This window comes from Alexandromys fortis, unplaced genomic scaffold (genome assembly GCF_014885135.2).
Source record: "Alexandromys fortis isolate MF-2015 unplaced genomic scaffold, M_Fortis_MF-2015_v1.1 scaffold_18, whole genome shotgun sequence".
NCBI classification, from domain to species: Eukaryota; Metazoa; Chordata; class Mammalia; order Rodentia; family Cricetidae; genus Alexandromys; species Alexandromys fortis.
In genome coordinates, this window is record NW_026067897.1 from 17,857,716 (window position 1) to 17,866,874 (window position 9,159).

At 42.5% G+C, this 9,159-nt stretch overlaps 1 pseudogene; it reads left to right on the forward strand.

Moving 5' to 3' along the window:
- Nucleotides 1-6,973: 6,973 nt before the first annotated feature.
- Nucleotides 6,974-7,385, forward strand: LOC126515302 (histone H3.3-like; annotated as a pseudogene).
- Nucleotides 7,386-9,159: the final 1,774 nt, after the last annotated feature.

Here is a 9,159-nt window from a genome sequence, read left to right on the forward strand (position 1 = left end):
CGGAGCAAGCCTGTGTACTCGCTTAGTCACTCCTGGGAGACTGGCAATGTGGAGTTATCCACCCCATTATACAAAGCAAAGCAATGAAGGGCTGAGAAATCAGGAGGCTCGCACAGTTGCCAGATCCACAGCCAAAGCAAACCTGTGGTTTTGAACTCCTACTCCACAAACAGCAGGCCGTTGCCAAAATCCCCCTGAACACCCAAAGGCAGAAGGGGAGGGAGCTCCAATATGCTTTTGGACAAAAGGGGAAACCTCTCTTGTGCCTTTTTGATGCAATAGACACTGTCCTTAAGACAAAAAGGCATCCTACTGAATGGGAGAAGATCTTCACCAACCTCGCATCAAACAGCTGTCTCTTGAAAAAATACTTAGGGTAGAGTTTAGTTAGGAGCGGGACTGAGGCTCCATGATTAAGTGGATACACTGTATTCTTTAAAGATTATGCAGCATTTTATGGGGGCCATCTGTGCTAAGAAGAGAAGCCCAGATTGCTAAAAGTCTTCAAAGAAAAAAAAAAATCCGGTCACCAAGGTTAGATGAAGTACAATTTTGAAATCCCCTTGCAGGGAGAAACACTCACTAATTTGAAGGTAGACAACGTACATGGCTGGAAGAATTTCTATGTGCCTTTTAAGGAAACCAAATCAAATGGTTTCTATATTGAAGAAATGCAAACATGTTTAAGCCACAAGATGCCAATTTGGTGGGCAATTAAAGGGGATAGAAAGGCTACTCTACCCTTGGATCATTGGATATGGTGCTCCATAATCTGTATCATTTCTAAGGACACATTGCTGTATCTGAATTTTTCAGAAAAAGAATTCTGCACATCTAGGGGGCTGTGAAGGCATGGCTATTCTACAAATCCCATGAGGTTTGGTCACACACGGCCTATTTTTCTTCCTAGGCATTTTCTTCTTCTGTGAGTCAGCTCTGCTTCCAATAGACAGCGTTTCCTCCTTCCTCAAGCCTGCAGCATTAAGGAGTGGGTCCGTGGGGTCACCTACAGCAATGCCACGCTTTACTTTGCATCCTTCATTACCAGGAGGGACACTTCAAGTGAAACATTTTGGGCAGCACTTTCCTTGGTGTGTTTGGATGGTCGCTTTCTCTTTCCAAACGTGCAGATGAGCTTGGTCCAGTAGGGAACCACATTCGCCATAACCTTCTAATTCCCTCTACGTTATTTGTAAGTTTGCTTATGTTTTTAATCTTTGCCAAGCTCCAAAGCCAACCATGCTGAGTGATGTGAATGCTAAGTTTCTCATTTAGGCAGAAGATGGCTAGACTGGAGTCTGCAAAGATTAGTAAAAGGAACACACCACACACACACACACACACACACACACACACAGAGGGAGAGAGAGAGACTCAGAAAAATATAAAATCATCAGTCTTAGGGGATAGAAAAGCAGATCGTGGTGAAGATTAAAAAGATGATTTCACAGAAAGGTACAAAATAGTCTCATTTTATCTCGCATACTGAAAAGCTACGGTACAAGCAGGGTGACGCTGACCTGCTCTTTAGCAATGGAGATAAGGAATGCGGACTACAAAAGAGAAGCGTATCTGCGGTGAAATACAAGGCTGGGGGCTCAGGCCTCACATCAGACAAAGGGCTTGTTGATTTAAGTGGCGTGGGGAGATGGAGAAGGTATTGCTTTAAAGCAGTAACCAGTGTTGTTTATTTGGGATACAAGCTAGAGAATACTATTATGGCGGAGAAAAGAAGCCATCTCCTGTGAATTGTCTTGAATTATGGGGGGAGCGAGAGAAGCTCACAGCATATGACATTTAGAATTGCAATTTCTAAGCAGAGCGCCACATATGATATATCACTTACTGTCTCCGTCTCCATCCTTCCAGCGCCGCGTTAAGGACAGATGCAAACCTCACTTCCTCGAGTCTCCATTTTCACGTTGATTTGGAAGACATTTATTTTCCCCTCCGAGCGGAATCATATTTCTCGCCCCTTTCTGAAGGTTGAGTTCATCACTAAATATTCAGGCCCAGGAAGCGGTTTTCTTCTCTCTCTCTCTCTCTCTCTCTCTCTCTCTCTCTCTCTCTCTCTCTCTCTCTCTCTCTCTCTTCACGTGAATGGTCTCTCTCTAGAGCCAGTCCCCTCAGGTTGAAAGCAAGAATCTGTAGAAATGAGGGGCCCAGGGAAGAAACCGGGAAGGGGGGTGGAGCTGGATTCTAGGGCTGTGAGGGAAATCTGTACTTGAGTCCCCATTCCAGATGAGTTTGTAAGGAAAGAACAATGTCCCTCTGATCAGGTACACTTCTCTTGCTTAGAAGATTCAAGAGGCATGCTGGATGGCCGTGCCATGTGCTCCTACTTCCTGCCAAAAAAAAAAATAGTTTGCAGTTGAGCAGAGTCTCAGCTTTAAAAACGGAACTTCCCCACCACAGGTACTGCTTTGCCAGGGCAAGTGAATTGCCCCCATACAGCCATTCCAATACAATGTATTCAATGACTTTTCACTCCTGGAAGGGATCAGCATACTTGTTTATTTGGTAGCTGGAAAAGCTGAGGTCTCACAAGTTAGTGGACTTGATCAAGAAAATATATCCCCACCAGGGAGTGGCCATGAGTATCTTCATGTTTTCTTCAGCAGGTTGGAGCAATTCTGATCTCTGCATGGATGTCTGAATTTCCTATTTAGACTCTAGTTTCTATCAAGCCTGAGCAGCAAAGCCCTTGCCTTGTGCAGTCCTCCATCCCCTGGGAACTCTGTGCCAGTGCATGGAGCTGGTATTGCTGCCCCCAGGTCTAACCTGCAGCCTCCTACAGTCTTCAAGAAGTGGCATCTCCTCTGTTTTCTCTATCCCGTGTCACAGGTACTTGCCAAGTCTCTTTCTCCTTCTGATGCCATCAAAATAAGCTGAGCATTTTAAAAACAAAAACAGCAACGTCTGTCGACTTCAAATAACTTGTGTTTTTAGCCCCATGACTGGATAAAAGAGATCAGAACACAAATGAGGGTCCTGCCACCTCTCCTCCTGTATTCCTTCTGGTGACTTGGTGACACTGGAGCAAAGGGCCCTGGCGCCCCACCTACTGTATTTCTCCTCCCGGAGACTTGGTGACATTGGGTCTTCTGCTCACAATGCTTTCTCCTTTTCCTGGAGTCATCTCAGTTGACCAGTCTTGAGTCCGTCCATCCAGGACACCCACCTTGACCTCCTCACAGAACTCCCAAGATTCTCTCACTTCCTGTCACTGGTTTCATTATTTCCTGCCTCAAGCCCATGCGACTTTCCCCACTTCCACTGGGGTCATATGTTCCCTAGTGGGAGCTCTGGCCCTTTAGCTCTTTGATATTACTCCAACTGTCAAGTCACTCACATAATATTTGGGTTTAAATACTGAGAAATTAGTTCACTTCTCTGAGACATAACCTTATACATGGCTGGCTGTAGTTTGTTTTGTATTGTTTTTCTCTATCACATTACTGTCCTTCTTCTGATTGTATGGATGATATAATCTCATAAAAAATTCAAGAACTATGTGGTGTTATAAAAAGACAGTAAAGGTCACATGAAATTCTGCCTTCTTTACGTAAGCAGCATTGACTTTGTCTGGCCACCTTTCATGTACCTCCTTATGACTATGTATATGCACACAACTCTATTTATACACATATACCCTACTTAATGCATGCGTATTATATACACATAACCCTGAAACATACACATTATACACATAACCTTATTTTCTATGTATGATATACCCATAACCCTATTTAGCACATACAATATACACATAACCCTATTTAATACATATATTTTACATAAATGCATTCTGCATGTAGAACCCTGTGCATACAGGATGACATTACATTTTCTATAAAGACAGCAATTCCACACATGCCATTTATGAAGGTGGTGAGTATTAAAGAACATATATAGATGTTTTAACCACTATTAAAAAGTCTTCAATAGGTTGTCCCAAGCAATATCCGTTGACCACCCTCTTGTCTCCAGGCAGGACTCCACTGACAAAACTCCACCTTAATTACCCCAGGGTCCCAAATATGTGGTACAAAGAACAAATGAGCGTTCTAATTGGAAATTCAACACCTTACACTAAGATTCAGCAGCCTAGTACTGGTTTCAGATGGCTGTGCGTTCTCACGTCGCCAGCTGCCTGCATTAAAGGGGACAGACAGAGCTGTGCACCGTGGGGAAGGAGTAGAAAGAAACTGAACAAGCTTCACCTACCAATGTGACTCTTCCCTAGAGATGCTACGAAGAGACCCAGCTTCTAGAACCCAGGAAGGAAATTGTTTTCTTGTCTTAAGCCTGCCATTCTCATTGAAGCCCCCTCTTCCTAGCTCCGCCCCTAATGGACAGAGACTAGCAAGTCCTCCTTCCTTCTCTGTCCTCCCCACAATCCTGGCTGCACACATGTCTTCCTATAGGTCTAATAATTTTGGTTCCCCTTCCTCCCCAGGTCCTTTAATCTCCTTTTGGGGCTCTGCTCTGAACGCTCCCTTCCCTGCATCCTTTTAAAGGTATGTATAGCCCCCCCAGATGCCTGTCTGCAGCTGAGGTGAGAGAAACAAACATTTTACAACCCAGCTCGCTCCTTCAACATCAGACATCGCTGTAGTGCATTGATTCACGGCGAAATTAAAACCTACGTTAGGAAACACACTCATTGCCTTTTAATAGCGCTCATTTTAAAATCAAATCAGATCCATGAGAAATTCTGTTTGCAGGGCGAGCAAATGTGATCACAGGCTGTTTCCCGTTCGATGGTTGCACGCACTGCCTGGCCAAGGTAAGTTTCTCAAGGCTCCTCTTCCCCCATTTTGTGCAGAGGCTGGAGTCCACGTGTGAATTACGACGCTCCGCCATCATCCATTTGCCGCATCAGGAGTGTGCCCGTGAGATTACGAATATGTCTTCTGCTGAAATGAGATGGACTGCCTGCCATCGCATACAGCTGCTCGCCTATCCTGGTCTCAGATATGCAGATGTGACCATTCCCGCCCGGCAGGTGCCTGTTTGCTATAGTGATACCAAACAGACTGAGCGGCCACGGCTGGTACTAAACTGGCCTTCCTTCCTGGAAGGACACAACCAGTCAGGGCCGGATCCTTGAATTTCACGCTTCCCTCACTCTTAATAGCATTTATCACTATTTGAAAAGAATGTGTATTTTATTTGTGCCTGTATCTCTCACTATATAATATAAAAAAAGCCTACTTTGGCTTGTCACTCATTTAACTCTTTCCTGTCCCTCAATCTCTGTGAATATCTCACTTTCAAATGAGAAACATACCAAACCGCAAAGCGCCATAGAGATATGAACCCTAGAATTCCTGATCCCGTTTCTCTTGCTCTGCTTTTTTGTTTGCTAGTCTACGTTGGGGAGTGTCTTTCTCTTTTTCTCTTATTCTTCCTTTTCAACGCTTCTACCACTCCTTATGTGTCATATAAAACTAAATATGTATGATGAACGGTATTTTCCCCATTTCCTTTTATGAAAATAAAAGGCTTATATGACGAGAAGCTCTTGTATTATTCACAAACACATCCTAAAATCCTTGAAGAATAACTGATACAACAAATTCATTCATATATATATATATATATATATATATATATATATATATAACGAGTAAAGATCAAGTTTATCCTTATGTCTGTAACATAATAATTTCTAAATCAATATCTGTTGACTCTATGACTCTGCCAATGGGAACAAGATTTCCTAAAACCTGTTTAGGGTTTGACCATGAAGTACCTCCCAAAGCTTTCTATGTTGAAGACTTGCTCCCCAGCTGGTAGGTAGAGGAGAGTTTTAATCTAATCCGTAGATTAATCCACTGATGGTTTGATAACTTAATAACATTTTTTGGAAGGTGGTAGAAGCTTTTGAATGTGGAACCAAATTGAAAGAGGGTCACTGGAACATGTTCATGGGCTTGGCTGCCAGCTGGCTTTTGATAAGCATTAGATCTGGAAGATGCTGGTGTCCCCTCTAGATTAATCCATGGGTGGATTAGTATGGTTCTATAACTGGGAGGTGATGGACAAACAGATGGTAGGGCCTGGTTGCAGCATGTGGGCCACTAGGTGCCTGACCTCAAAGATGCACAGTGTCCCTAGCCCCTCCCTTGCTTTCTGCTTCCGTGTGGGCATGAGATGAGCAACCCTGCCCTGCCATGTTCTTCTCTCTCCGTGTTCTGCCTCATCACAGGCTGAGAATTAATAAGGCCAGTGACCATGGTGTGAAACCATAGCCAAAATGAACATTTCCTCCTTGAAACCGCTTCTCCAAGATCTGTAACATCACTGGCAAATGGCCACACGAGACGGAATTACTGTTATGGTCCATTTTGGAGGCAGAGAAACATAAGCTCTGAGTGATCAGTTATCCAAAGTCAAGTATACAGTGACCTGGAATGGTGGCTGGATTCTTACCCACACAGTCTTAACATAGCCATCATACTTTTAAGCCCCAAAGGAACAATTGTAATTCTTTTTTGTAAGGAAGTTAGATCTATTTGGGGGTAAAATTTTCTTTTTAAGATCTCCTATTTTTTGGTTGTGAGCCTATCCTCTAACAACTGAGCCATCTTTCCAGCTCTCTGTTTAAGCAAGACTTTAATCACTCACCTTTTGGCGCCCAATTCCAGCCTGATACATAGGAAAAAAGAATAAGTAATGGCGGGGTGGAGGTGGCACACCCTTTAATCCCGGCACCTGGGAGGTTGAAGCAGGTGAATCCCTGTGAGTCTGAGGTCACTTGGTGTATAGAGTGAGCTCCAGGACAGGCTCCAAAAAAAGCTACACCGAGAAACCCTGTCTCAAAACAAAAAAAGAATAAGTAATAATACATTTTTCTAAAAGACTAAATGATAGCAAGCAATGTGAAGAGATAAAACGAAGTGCTGCTCTCTAACGCCAGCGCTGCCTCTCGCTTGCCAGGGGGGTAAAGTAAGGAGGTGCCCATACCATGGCTCGTACAAAGCAGACTGCCCATAAATCCACTGGTGGTAAAGCACCCAGGAAACAACCAGCTACAAAAGTCGCTCTCAAGAGTGCGCCCTCTACTGGAGGGGTGAAGAAACCTCATCGTTACAGGCCTGGCACTGTGGCACTCCGTGAAATCAGACGCTATCAGATATCCACTGAACTTCTGATCTGCAAACTCCCCTTCCAGAATCTGGTGCGAGAAATTGCTCAGGACTTCAAAACAGATCTGCATTTCCAGAGTGCAGCTATTGGTGCTTTGCAGGAGGCAAGTTGAGGCCTATCTGGTTGGCCTTTTTGAAGATACCAACCTGTGTGCTATCCATGCCAAACGTGTAACAATTATGCCAAAAGATATCCAGCTAGCACGCCGTATACGCGGAGAACGTGCTTAAGAGTCCACTATGATATATGTTGATTTATTGGGCTCTCCCATTCTTGTTGAAATGTACACAGCATTCATTACATATTAACTTACGTGCAACTTAAACAAAATACATTTCCAACAGTTGGTTGTCCTTTGCTGTCTCTATAATTTCCATTTTATTTTATTTTTTTAATTTATTTATTTACTAAAGATTTCTGTCTCTTCCCTGCCACCGCCTCCCATTTCCTTCCCCCTTCCCCAGTCAAGTCCCCCTCCCTCGTCAGGAATGGGAGAGCCCAATAAATCAACATATATCATTTAAAAAGTGATGTACATACTTCCTTCTACTACATTGATTTGTAGAAAATTGTCCTTTGTATTTAATGATTTGTATTCTTACAATATTTTTTAATTTAAATAAACATATTTCCAAAAAAAAAAGAGTCCACTATGAGGGGAAACATTTCATTCTCAATTTTTTTCCTCTTCTTCCTGTTATCAGTAGTTCTGAATGTTAGATATTTTTCCCATGAGGTCAAAAGGTCCCTAAGTATATGATTGTGAGTGGAAAAACAGGGGACAGAAATCAGGTATTGGCAGTTTTTCCATTTTCATCTGTGTGTAAATTTTTAATATAAATGCAAGATGTAAAGCATTAATGCAAGCAAAATGTTTCAGTGAGCACATTTCAACAGTTCAACTTTATAACAATTATAAATAAACCTGTTAAAATTTTCTGGACAATGCTAGCATTTGGATTTTTTAAAAAATAAGTAAATTTCTTATTGATGGAAACTAAAAAAAAAGATAGAGAGATAAAATGATAAGGGGAAAATTTTATTCAAACTGGAGGAAGTAAAAAATGACCCAGAAGAGCTGAAGTATTTATAGCAGACCTGGAAGATACTCAGGATAGTAAAAGGGGGCAGTCATTCTTAGCACAGGATGCGTTGGTTATCCGTGACTCCATAATAAACTACTTCCTGATTTTGTAGGTTAAAATTAAATTAAGTCACTCTCTCTCCTGACAGTTTCTGTGCACACAGGGTTCTGAAACAACCTCGCTGGGCAATTTTAACTCTGGCTTCCTCATGATTTTCTGTTATGAAGTTATCAAGGCTGCAGTCATGTGAGGGCTTGCCTAGCTAGAAGTTGGTCCTTCAGGGTGACACATTCAGATGGCAGGAAAGTTGGGGCGGTGATATTCTTCCCCACATGGGCCTTTGGAAATGTTACCTGAGAGTCCTCTCAACGCACACCATCAAAAGGAAAAGGAGAACGCCAGGCAAAGCTATCGTCTTAACAACTTAACCTTGGGAGTCATGAGCATCACTTTGATTTTTTAGAGGCGAGTAAGTCTCGAGTCTGATTCACATTCAAGGAATGGGAATTGGGCTCCACCTTTGGAAGAGAGGAGTGTCAAGAATCTGCAGAGATATTTTAAGCCCACTGTCAAGGCACAGCCTGTACGAGAGCCCAGGACACATTCCGGAAGGACGCATTATTCAACATTTCTGTTAACCAATGTCTCTCGCTTGGGGAATCTCTCTTATTTTCACTATTTTTTTGTGTCAGTCCATCAGTTTCTTATACAGTGATCCTTTGGTCTTTGTCATTCTGAAGACAGACTCTTTTCATATTTCTTACCTTCCCTTTCTCTATTTTTTTAAAATAACAGTTCTAAACTAGGATTTTAACAGTGAAAATACAAAAATTTAAAAAAGGAAATAGCTCTTGCCCTTGAGGAGTTTATATCCTACTTGATAAATCACACTTGTGGATCACATAATAATCACATATGC